Source organism: Alexandromys fortis, unplaced genomic scaffold (assembly GCF_014885135.2).
Source record: "Alexandromys fortis isolate MF-2015 unplaced genomic scaffold, M_Fortis_MF-2015_v1.1 scaffold_338, whole genome shotgun sequence".
Classification (NCBI taxonomy): Eukaryota; Metazoa; Chordata; class Mammalia; order Rodentia; family Cricetidae; genus Alexandromys; species Alexandromys fortis.
The window spans coordinates 329,443-341,677 of NW_026068212.1; the positions used below are offsets into that span (position 1 = coordinate 329,443).

Genomic DNA, 12,235 nt, shown 5'->3' on the forward strand with positions numbered 1-12,235 from the left:
TAAAGCCACAGGAGTGGAGGGAATCTAGGAAGAGACTACCGTGGAAAGAGAAAGTACCATGGGATAAAGCCAGGGTCCAGAAGAAGGCTTCATGACAATGTTATCAACAACAATCAAAGTTCAGGCATAGTCTGGGTGTCATACGAACCCGATGCCAATTCTTCTGTGCATGGCTTGGGGCTTACTGGCTCAGCAATGGATAAAGGTCAGCCAAACAATTTGGCAAGGTAGTCTCTGGGGGAGGCTAGAACAGCATGCTCATATCCTCATAGCCCTGAAATAAGCCAACCTATGATCTGGGCATGTTATCTGTACCCATAACCCCAGCCCAGACCTCAGAAGGCTGAGGCAGGATGACTACAAACTCATGGCCAACCTGGGCTATACAGCAAGATACTGTTTCAAAGGGAGATTTAGAGGTGATGGCTGGAGAGTTGATTCAGTGGTTAAAAACACTTACTGCTCTTGCATAAGAGCCATGTGGTGGCTCACAATTGTTTGTAACTTTAGTTCCAAGGGATCCAATGCCTTCTCTGGCCTCTAAGTGTACCAGGCATACACATGGTACACATACAAACATGTAGGCAAACACTCACACATTTTAAATTTAAAAATCTTTTTAAAAAAATCCACCTCCTAAGAGGAATGTTATGGAACTGGGAACTTCTCTTGGGTGAAACAGCCATACGAAGTTCCTATACTTGCCATGTTTGTGGCTTTGAGACATTGTACACTTCTTCAGGGATGACTCAAACCTAACTTCTTAGCCATGAAAGGGGCCTTAAATGTTGATACTTCCTAGAAGATATAACCTGGAGAATCAAGTTGTTTCACTAAGCCCTTACCCACCAATTTGCACATCATCAAATATCCACCCAGTCAAGTCTCATGGTCTCTAAGCTGAACTATGTCGGCTCAGCGAATTTACTAAGAGCTCTTTGTCAATTATAGCACAAAACCAAGGAGGAGCCCCACAGATTCATGCAGGCATGAGACTCAGGTGCCTTTCCCTAGGTGTCCCTAACCAGACACCATGGTCACCCAAGAACCATGGGTGCTGAGGTTACCTAGTACCTTGGAAGTACCAGTCTCCAGGAAATACAACGTAAAACCTTTATATACTGTAGATGTAAATACATGCATGTATACAAAAACATGCACATTTCTGTGCATCTGTAGACATACATAATTTTTATAAATGCGAAATATTAATGGAAGTGAAGTGTGGAAACGTTAAATGTGACCTCTAACCAATCTCTCTTTACACAGTCTATCATAATGTATGTACACGTATGTTGATTCTAATATGCATACGCACATCTGAAGAAGGAACATATGTTTTGAGGACTTGTCAAGAGCAATAACTTTCTTTTGTCAAGAAAAAAATCACTTGGCTTAGTTTGTAGTGCATTTGCTGAGAGCCTTGGGGTGGGCACAACCTTCTGGAAAAGACTGTCACCAAAGGGTTCCAATAGCTAGGAAATGGAGAAGGGACAGACATCCAGCTGGAAGAGAGCATTTTGCGCAGAGGCAGGAAACAGCAGTGAGGGACGGATGAGATCCTAGGCTTGCACGGCTTCATCAGCTGCACCAAGGAAAGTAAAGGAAGGTAAACTGGAAAATCAAGTTGATATGCCTTGAATAATGCCTAAACAATTTGGAATTCATGTGTAGAAAGTCAAGGTAGGAAACTGATGAGGTCACTTAACAGGAGAATGATATGAGGAAAAGCATGCTTTCAGAGAATGGCATGGGCTGGGAAGAACCTGGAATGGAAATCTGGAGATTGTCCTGTGGGGACAGGCCATAGTGGTATGCTAAATGATATCTCACAAATAACAATGTAAAATATACGTATATGTTAATATACGTATATATTTACATTAAAAATCTTCAAGAAGTGTACCAGGCTGTGTGTATAGCTCATCACAATTGTAGCACTCCGCTGGCATACATAAGGCCCTCCAGCAAGAAAAAACCCACCAATACAAAATTGGTAATTTATTGGTTATATGGTCATTGGGATTATGGATAGTTTTTTCCCAGTTGATTTTGTGCATTTTGTATTATTTTATGCAATGAACATTTTCTTCTGCTAAAAGGGAGCGGGATCTTCTCCCATTAAACAAGTCTACCAAAGTATTTTGTTTCTTTCTCCCCCACTCCCAGGGCAAGCACTGTACTACTGAGTTATATCCCTAGCCCTACAATTTTTTTTTTGTAAAAGCATCAGCTAAGGCTGTGCATTTGACTGTGCACTTTCCTTCATTTAACAGTTGAGACCAGAGGCCAGGGTGGCTGACTACTGAACAAGGGAGGAAGCCATCAGAAGGGGAGTAGCCCAGTTAACCTGGCACCATGAGATCCATATTCTGTGGCTTACATGAAGAATTCTAGGGACCATAACCACGAGTTCAAGCTTCCAACTGTACCTCTCAGGGCTTTACAGCGAAGGAGAGATTTAATAATTGAGAGACTGAAGCAGTCGGCCGCTTAGTTTTCCTGCCAAGGAAACTTGATGCTGTAGGTAAGAACCATTAAAAGATGTCAGACAAGGAACGTCATGACACAGCTCTTCTGAGAACCTCTTGGTCTCCTGTCAATAAGAATAAGACACCTCATTAGCTGAATTGAACTAACTGGTTTGTGGGATGAGAGGGGTGGGAGATAAGATTCCCAACTCTTCCTTTAAGGCACGAGGGCCTTCAGTCTCCTGTGTTACGGCTCATGAGAATTGTCTCCAGAGACTAAATCTCCCTAACAGCTCCGAACCTGTGTGCTGGTCTCATTCCCCAGAAGAGATCTGACTCTGTTGGTTCTTGTTTCCTGAATCTTTTCCCCCGGGGCAGTCACATTAACAGAGAGCACATGAACTACACGCTGTGTGTTCAACGGCCAACAAGTGGGGATGAACACTCGCAGGGAGAAAGAAAATCTTCTTTTTGCTTGTTTGTTTTTTCAAGACAGGGTTTCTCTATGTAGTTTTGGTGTCTGTCCTGGGACTAACTCTTGTAGACCAGGCTGGCCTTGAACTCACAGAGACCACCTGCCTCTGCCTTCCTGGGATTAAAGGTGTGCGACATCAACACGTAGCAGAAAATCTTCTAAAAGAGATTAATATTTCCCTGGGGACAAGTGGCCAAAGAGGTCAAGTTATAGCCAGAAAACCAACTGAATCATTTGCAATGAGAAAAATCAGCTTTCAATTAGTACTAGAAGTTCATACAGTTGACCAGCCCAGTATGTTTTTACCCTGTTAAAAAGTCAATTCTTAGGAAGCCAGATTATCCAGAGGCAAGCTGGTGAACAAGTGTTGAATGGGATGTGCTCCCCAACTCCGCTGTACACAGAGTTCTTAGCCATTAGGGATTGACTTGCCTGTGGACGCATTGTTCAGGTCTGCTGGTCAAGTGTCCTTCTCATCAGAAGACTGTGTAGAGTCAGGGCCAGTCCCTGGCATTTGTCATGTTCTAAGTTCCCATAGCTGGGCCAATTTCCTTCTCTCAAAATGTTAATACTCCAAGTCACCAGGGATTCTTTTACTCCCTAGTCTCACAGTCAGACTCAATATCATCCATTTAAGAACACACTTAAATACAATATCTGGGATTTTTTCAACAAGGAATCTACCCCAAGCACTACATAAGTATTTCTTTTGTTGAACATCTTTTAAAAGATGCATTTTTATTTAATTTATGTATGTGTATATGTCTACAAGAATATTTGCCACATGTGTGTTGTTGGTTACAGAGGATGGAAGAGGGTGTTAGAACCCCCTGGAGCTGGAGTTACAAGCATTTATGAGCTGCCCCACATGAATATTGGGAACCCAACTCTGATCCTCTGTAAGAGCAGCAAGTGCTCTTAACTAACTGAGCCATCCCTCCAACCCTGGCATTAAAAAACAAAACAAAACAAACAAACAAACCAAAAACCTAAGTCTCACTACAAAGTTCACTCCCTAGGCTGACCTCAAATTTGAGATCCTCCTGCCCTTGCTTCCTATATGCTAGGATTATAATGTATTCTGTCACTGTGAGCCACCTGTTAATAACTGATTCACAAGTTCTTCAAGACTGCTGGTTATCATTTTCTAAAGGCTTGCCATGGGAGAAAACAACCTTTTAAATAAGGAACATAGTCCCCCTCAGGGAATCCCGAGTACAGAAACTCTCCCTCCTTCTGAGGTTGGAGTAACCTGCCTGGATTAACTTAGTGCCTGTGAGATTAGCTGGGTACGTGGGAGAAAGGAAGAAAAGGGCCAGCATCCCAGGAAGGTTTTGTTGGCATCCTCCAGCTGTGGCAAGATGCTGTTAGGTCTACATTACAGAAAGCACTGTTAGAAGGCAGAGAGCACATCCGTGATGAGACACAATGCTGAGTTCCGATCGCATCTTCAACACAGGCTCATCTTTGAACCAAATGATGCTATCTGTATCTTCTAGGAGCACAAAGTACACAGTGCCTAGCACACAGCACTCAGCCTGCCTCCTTCCCTTCTTGTATCGGAAATTGTAGTCCTTTACCAATGCTCTTGCTCTGCCCACCCGCTCACTCAGGCGTCTTAAAAGTGGTGAGAGCAACTGGTAATTTTTTCTCAGACTGTCTTAACCGTGCCAAGACATTCACATTCCTGCATTTACTTCTCAGAGTAATTCAAGGAATGAGGAGTAAGGTAGTGAGACATTAAGTGGAAAGATGGTCAGGCCTGGGCTGGTACTTAGTGAAGCTGGACAGCAAACACAAAGGTCCACTCAGTTGTTTCCTTACTCTGAAGCCTTGTGGGGGAGTTACGTCTTCCTCTGAGCCCTTATTGTGATATATAAAATCTATAGGGTGAGGAGTCCTTCAGCAACTTGGAGTAGCAGGAAGCTCTCATTCATGACCTGGTGGTGTCAGGCGCCCCCGTGTGACAAAAGTGTGAACTTTCTCTGCCATCAATGACTGTGAACAGTTCTTATCTGATCTCTGCATTAAGGTTAGGGTGGGGGCTGTTTGTGATGTTGGGGATCAAATCCGGGGCCTTGTGCATGGCAAAAAAACAGTACAATTTATCTCTGATTCTAACTTCTAATTTAAGAAATATCTTTGGAGTTTTGTCTTTGTTTTGTTTATAAATATTTGCACATAGTTCAGTCTTGATTAATATGTTTCTAAATCACTACTTCACATCTGTGAACTTCCATAACTCTAGGCTACTAACTTGTGATATCTGCTTATTCTTCTGACACAATTCTGCCCACCTCTTCTCTTGTCCAAATGGTCTAGAAGGAAGGAAGAAGAGAGGACAGGAGAACAGAAGAGAAAGTGGGAGAGGAAGAATTAGGCTCCTTTTCTTTTCCCTTCTCCCACCCCAATGTTCATGCTATGTCATGTGTGGATTAACATCAGCCATTGCCTTTTCTGCTGTTGTTAAGTAATTGGCACACAAGTGACATCACATCAGGTTGAAAACTAACTTCTGTGCTTGGGCTTGTCATTCTTCATCCTAGGGTATTTTCCCCGGTACCTGTAGCATAGGAATGGCAACACCAACATGGCTTCTGAAAGGTCATGGTAGGGTCATGCTAGATGGTACGGGAGAAATGCAATCCCTTTGGATCTCACAAAGCCCCGTACGCATGGCAGGGAGGATGCCGCTGGAAACACCTGTGTAGCAGCTGGCCGCTCCTCCTGACTCACCAGCCGGTAGGAGCCTAGAAGCTGCAGAGAGAAGGGCTTTAAGATACTTCCGGTTAGGCAACCCCTTTATGAGCACAAAGTCCAGCAAACTTTCTTGTAATTTTATTTTTAAAAAGGAGACAATTAGCCCCAATATCAGTGCACACAACAGAGTTGAAATTTGTCCAGGGATGTAAGCCGTTGAAAATACTATCATAAAATATAGAAAAAATAAAAGGTGTCAGCTTCAATTTTTTAAAAAGCCACTCTTCTCTTCCACAAAAGAGTCCCTGGTTAGGGATGGAAGTACCTCCAGCTTTTAAAGAAAAGGAAGTGAGCAGGTGCCCTGCTTTACAGTTTTTTTCCAATGCTCATTGTGACAGTTGGTCTAAGTTGTCACCTTGAGAAATTTACAATCACGTTAGAGACAATCCTCAGAGATGGTCTGTTAGGCATTAGGTATAAAGACTCACCCTAAACGGGGATGACACCAGTCCATGGATAGGGATCCTGGAATGATTAAAAAGGAGAAAGTGAGCTGAGCACCGGCATTTATTGCAGTCTGCTTCCTGGCTGCAGATACGACGTGACCCAGCTGCCTCAAGCTCCCGCCACTGTCTTCCTGACCATATCCTCACACCGTGAACTGAAAGGTGAACCCTTACCCCCCTTAAGTTGCTTCTTGTGCAATATTTTGTCAAGAAACCAGTAGAGAAAGCAGTAATTTTGTTTTGTTCAGGGTGGGGGTGAGCTCTGGAAGGTAGCTGAGTCTAGCCTGGAAGTCCCAATCTTCCTGCATCAGCTTCCTGAGTGTTAGTTGTACACTACCACACCCAGTCTTACAGTAGGTTTCTTTAAGAGTGGAATTTTAAAAAGAAATTGAGAAGGAAATACCCTTTGCCAGGGGATTTCTCATCCAGTGCCTTACGCTCAAACAGTATCTGGATGCTAGTAAGCTAGGAGCCAGGAGCAAACATGAGCCCCGTGCACACCTTTCTCACTTACATGCCCACTCAGAGTAAAATGTGAACTTCTTGAATACTCCCAAGACCAGCAGAAGGACTGGCTTTGTGTTTGCTGGGTAAATAAATGAATGAACAGAAAAGCTGGATATGAGACTCTTACAGAAGTAATCCATAACTTAATCCTGACTGGGTCCCTTCTTGTTTCCCCTACAATTCACACGTTCATCCTTCTGGTCTCAAAGTGGGCTCTACTGTGTGTTGTGCTTGGTTTTGTTTGTTTATTTGTTTGATCTTATTGTTATTTTAAAGATGAAGGCCAGGTTTGGTCATAGATGCTTCGTTTGGTAACCAGATTTTCAAATTCACCATTGCCACCTGGATCAAGCACAATGTTCAAAGGGGAAAAGAACCACTCTGAGCACAGCTGGGAACTCCCCCAGTGTGGACCTTGGACCCCACAGGTTTGTGAGCTGAGGAGGGCCTGTTCCTGCAGGTGCTTCCCTGGGCTGTACCTTTTCCGAAAACATCTTGGCCGAGGATCCATCTCCTGCCACCTGCTGGATGAATCCAGCATTACTGCCCGTATAGCAGAATTCTGTCCAGGGCGTGTAGGAGTTCTATGACTCTCAAAGCAGCCTATACTTAGGGCCCAATCTCGCTAAACTTTCGGATAAACTAACAGGCTCCCGGCTGGGCAACTCACCCAAACAACTGTCTCTGGAGCGCCACTATCCAGGTGTCACTAACTCGGTGACTTGAAACTATAGGAATCTGTCCTCCCATTGTCATAGAGAAGTTGGAAATGCAGGTGTTTGGCCATGCTTATAGGGGGTCAAGGCTGCTAATGTCTGTTTTCCCATGTTTTCTCTGTAGTCCCCTCCTCTCTTCTTTTCTTCCCCTCTCTCTCTCTCTCTCTTCTTATGTATTTATTTGTGTGTTGTATATATGTGTTGAAGGCCAGAAGTTGACATCAGGTGTTCTCCTCAGTGGCTGTCTAATTCAGTTTTTCAGATAGGATCCCTTGATGAACCTGGAGCCTACTGACTAGTTAGACAGACTGCCCAGCTAGCCTGGTCTGAACCTCCTAGTACCAGAGCTACAAGTGTACGTGGCTACACTTAGCGTTTTATGTGGCTCTGGGGTGCCAAACTCAGCTGCCTACACCCACTCCCATGGCCAGTGCTTTAGCAAAGACATCTACCCAGCACTCTGTTTTTCTCAAAAGGATATTTGTCGTCATATTTAGGACCCACCAGAGTAACCCAAGGAAATCTCATCTTTAGATTCTTACTCATATCTACAAAGACCCTTTCCTAAATAAGGTCAGATTCACATGCTCTTGGAGCAAGGATGTGAACATACTTTTTTTTTGAAGGGGGGGGGAGTCTGGGAGAGGCTACCATACCACACAACCGGTTTATCCAGTAGCTATGATGTAGAGATGGAATTCCAGCCTGCTCCTGCCTAACCCAAAAGCTGTTCTACTCACTGTCAGAGGCAGCATCCCTCCATGTCTGCTCCCCCTGTTGCACCCACTGCTTTAAGCCCTTGCTTCGCTCCTGTCCACATAGCCTCATCCCCATGAAGAAGAAACCAATCAGTGCATTTTGAGGTTGCCTTAGTGCCCCTGGTGCAGGATGTGTGCATGCTTTGGCATCCAGGTTTGAGAAGCATCCTGTGGATCATGCTCTGGCCGCAGGCAGAAACTACATCAGCAGCAGGCAGTACCGGGTAGAGGGAGCACCTGCACTGCCTGCCCAGGGTGGTCTCTCAGGTACCTCCCACTAGCCAGCACCAGACTTCTGGCTTCTCTGTTTTTAAATCCTCCAACTGTGATGTAGCTAGTTGAACAGTGTCAGGAAAACCACAAGACACCTAGGAACTGATGGTGGACTCCATCTTTATAACATTGTTATTGGGGGTATGCATGTATATGTGTGTGTGTGTGTATAAGAGAGAGGGGAAGAGAGAGAGAACACGTAAGTGCAGGTGCCCAAGGAAATTGGAGGTGTAGGATCCCCTAGAACTAGAATTACAGGCTACTGTAAGCCATTCAATATGCATTATAGGAAATGAACTTGAATACTTGGGTCCTCTGCAAGAGTAGTACCAGCTTTTAACACTGGGTCATTGTCACTGCCACCCCTTGGCAGAACCCATCTTTATCAGTACCATACTCTAATCAGCTGAGCTAGCCTGCTAGATGAGCCCGTCTTTAAAAGGTTTGCTAATTTAGAGCTAGAGGGATCGCTCTGCAATTGAGTACTGCTCTTGCAGAGGACCCTAGTTCAGTTCCCAGCACCCACATTGGCTGTGGGCACATGTGCTGTGTGTACATACTCCAACACAGATACATATACACATAACTAAATTTTATCTTTTTTAACGCTTGCTAAGCATGACTATATGGCTAGGATATAATCCCTACCTTGATGGAACTCAGAGACTAGCAAGCAACCAGGCAAACAGCCATGGGTACCAACAGTTCAGAAAACTGGGCAGGTGAGATGGCTAAGGGGTTAATGATGCTTGCTGCCAAAACTGATGACCTGAGTTCAAACCTCAGGACTCCGACCTCCACACACGTACATGTGTAAACACACACATACACACAAGCAAGTGTATTCTTTTTGCAAAAAGTGATGAAAACCTCAGGAGCTCCAAGGAGGTATTTGAAGGAGAGAGAGAGCAGTGCCTAAGAAAATGCTTGGAGGGGAAAGAGTGCATCTGCAGATGTTCTAGTTGTGCCATGCGGTGTTCTTAAGCAGTTACCATGATCCTCTGACATGACTCTGAAGCTCATGGTCCAAAATCCTGTCTTTTTAAATTCAAAATCTTCTGAATTCTCAAGAAATAACGTGCTGTGAGCTGAATATTGCAGGTTATTTATGTTTTCTAGTAAGATCTGGAGCTGCACTCCATAACTACTGGCTTCAAAAAAATCACATTAAATAAAAAACAGAATGGAAAAACCTTACTGCCCACTTAGGACTGGGTTTTATAGCCACATTGCTTGAGGTGAGTTAAATGTCACTGCCACATGAATTACAGAAGCATCCTCTGCGCGCTCAGCATTGGAGCTAAAGGTGTGCCATGTGGTGTTTATGTAGTTTCCATGATCCAGTGACAGTTTTTAGAGAAGCTGGTGGGGGTAGTAAAGCGCCTGTAATCCCAGCACTTGGAAGGTAGAGGCAAGAAGGCCAGGAATGTAAGGTTGACCTCAACTACATAGGAAGGCCTGCCTGGCCTACACAAAATCCTGACCCCCCCCCCCCAAAAAAAAAAACAAACAAGAAAATAGAGGCTCAGAAGAGTTAAAAACTTATCTGAGACTCACAGTAAGCAGTGCCTCTGGAACCAGGACGTGCACTGGCCTGCCTTGCTTACTCAGTAACATTCTGTTCCGGGTTTGATTGGGTAAGGCATTGAGCCCTACCTACCCCTGAGTAACAGGGTGACTCTTGATATCACCGTGCAGCACCCGCTGTCTGGAAACACTTGTATCAGAAGCCGAAGTCAGCAGGCCCTGCATAATCTTTTTGTCCACATGTTCACGCATGGCAATTTGAGACCTCTGCTAGTGTGAATAGGTAAGCCATGCCAAGCAGGACAGTGCAGCTCTCATGTGGAGAAGGAAAGGGTTTAATTAAAAAGCCATGCAAACAAAACACAGGCAGCAGACCCAGACAGTGCCTCTTGGTTGACCTACTTCAAAAGCTCATGCAAAGCCTTAGCTTTACAACACAAAGTCTCCAAGAGAGTAATAATTATTCCTAAAAGTATGCTTAAAAGAAAGGGTCTGAAATAGACATGGAAATACCAGTCCAACGATAAGTTTAGGCATTTACTTATGCATGGATAGTACTGAGCCAGGCTTCCTCTTTACCCAACCCAACACTCCTCAAGCACCATACATACACACATGCAAAACCACTTTTTGGCTCTCTGGTTAAAATAAAAACTACACTTTTCCTTCCATGTTTGAGTCTTTTGGCCTCTCCTAACTAATGGGGTTATCTTTTTATATAAAAGATGGCTTGCCCAAACAATGCTTCTAACATGTGTGTCATGTTTTCCTTACATATCAACACTGAGAACAGAAATGACAGTTTCTATTTAAAATGAAACAACCATAGTCAGGGCCTCTAGCTTCACTAGTTGTGGCCTGTGCTAGGTCCGACTAATCCTAACACACAGTGTAATTTACCTCGGGGATATAAGTGACAGAACACAGCTTCCAGGACTAAAGCCACTCTGAACAAATAGCAGTGCAGATTAGACTCACAATCTGAGAGCCTAAAGTCAGAAATGCTCCGAAATTTCAACAGGATAAGTGGAAATTTCACACCTGACCCTATGTGACAGTCTCAAAGCAAGTGCAGGTGAAAGTTCAGTCAAGGTGTTATATAAGATATAGATGAGAAATAAATAAGAGGTATTTTTCACCTTGGGTCCCTTCCATCCCAAAGATATGTCTTCATGTATACATATTGTATGTATGTATGTATGTATAATATGTATATATATTTATACACATGCATATGCTGGGGAATATTATTTTAAGATGTGTTAGTTTTGTTTATGCTGTGGAACATTTGTTTAATGATGTAAAGATGTGTTACTTTTGTTTATGCTATGAAACTGTGATTCTTTGCCTGTCTAAAACACCTTATGGTCTAATAAAGAGCTGAATGGCCAATAGTGAGGCAGGAGCAACAATAGGTGGGTCTGGCAGGCAGAGAGTATAAATAGAAGGAGAACCAAGGAAAAGAGGGGAGCAAGCTAGAACAAGGAGAGGAGGACGTCAGGGACCAGTCACCCAGCTATACAGCAAGCCATGGAGAAAGAAGTCAAAGTACAAAGGCAAAAGGAAGTTGGAATAATATAAGTTAAGAAAATCTGGCAAGAAACAAGTCAAGCTATGTAGGAGGAGGGGCCTGTTTGTTCATCCTGACCGCTCAGCTAGCTTAGCCCCAAAATAACCACACAGAAAACTGTATTAATTAAAACACTGCTTGGCCCATTGGCTCTAACTAACTTCTTATTGGATAACTCTTATATTAATTTAACCCATTTCTATTAATTTGTATATCACCATGTGGCGGTGGCTTACCAGCAAAGATTCTAACTGGTGTCTGTCTCAGGCAAAGGATCCATGGCTTCTCCTAACTCTGCCTCCTTTCTCCCAGCATGTCATTTAGTTTTCCCTGCCTACCTAAGTTCTGCCCTATCAACAGGCCAAGGCAGTTTCTTTATTCATTAACCAATGAAAGCAACACAAAGACGGAAGGACCTTTCACACCATTTTCCCTTTTCTGTTTAAACAAAGAAGGAAGGCTTTAACTTTAACATAGTAAAATTACATATAACAAAACAGGTATCAAGAAAGAATTACAGTTACAATATTTATATCTACTTTATCTTTTATCATAACTAAGGAAAACTACAACTATAGCTATCTATCTATTCTTCAGCTCCATCAAAGACTCCAGAAGGATATATTACCTAAGTAAACAGAATGTGCATTGTAAGCAACTTCCAAAACTATAGAAATGACAGAAACATCTCACTGCCTGGATAGTCACCCAAAGTTCTTCTGTACCACTGGG

At 43.4% G+C, this 12,235-nt stretch overlaps 1 long non-coding RNA gene across 1 annotated transcript; it reads right to left on the reverse strand.

The window, feature by feature from the left end:
- Positions 1–2,022: 2,022 nt before the first annotated feature.
- LOC126493356 (uncharacterized) lies at positions 2,023–11,815 on the reverse strand. Its single transcript, XR_007589794.1, has 4 exons — positions 11,740–11,815; positions 6,135–6,171; positions 5,510–5,703; positions 2,023–2,596 (listed from the first exon to the last, which is right to left on the reverse strand). It is a non-coding gene; the product is annotated as an uncharacterized lncRNA (long non-coding RNA).
- Between the last annotated feature and the right edge of the window lie 420 nt (positions 11,816–12,235).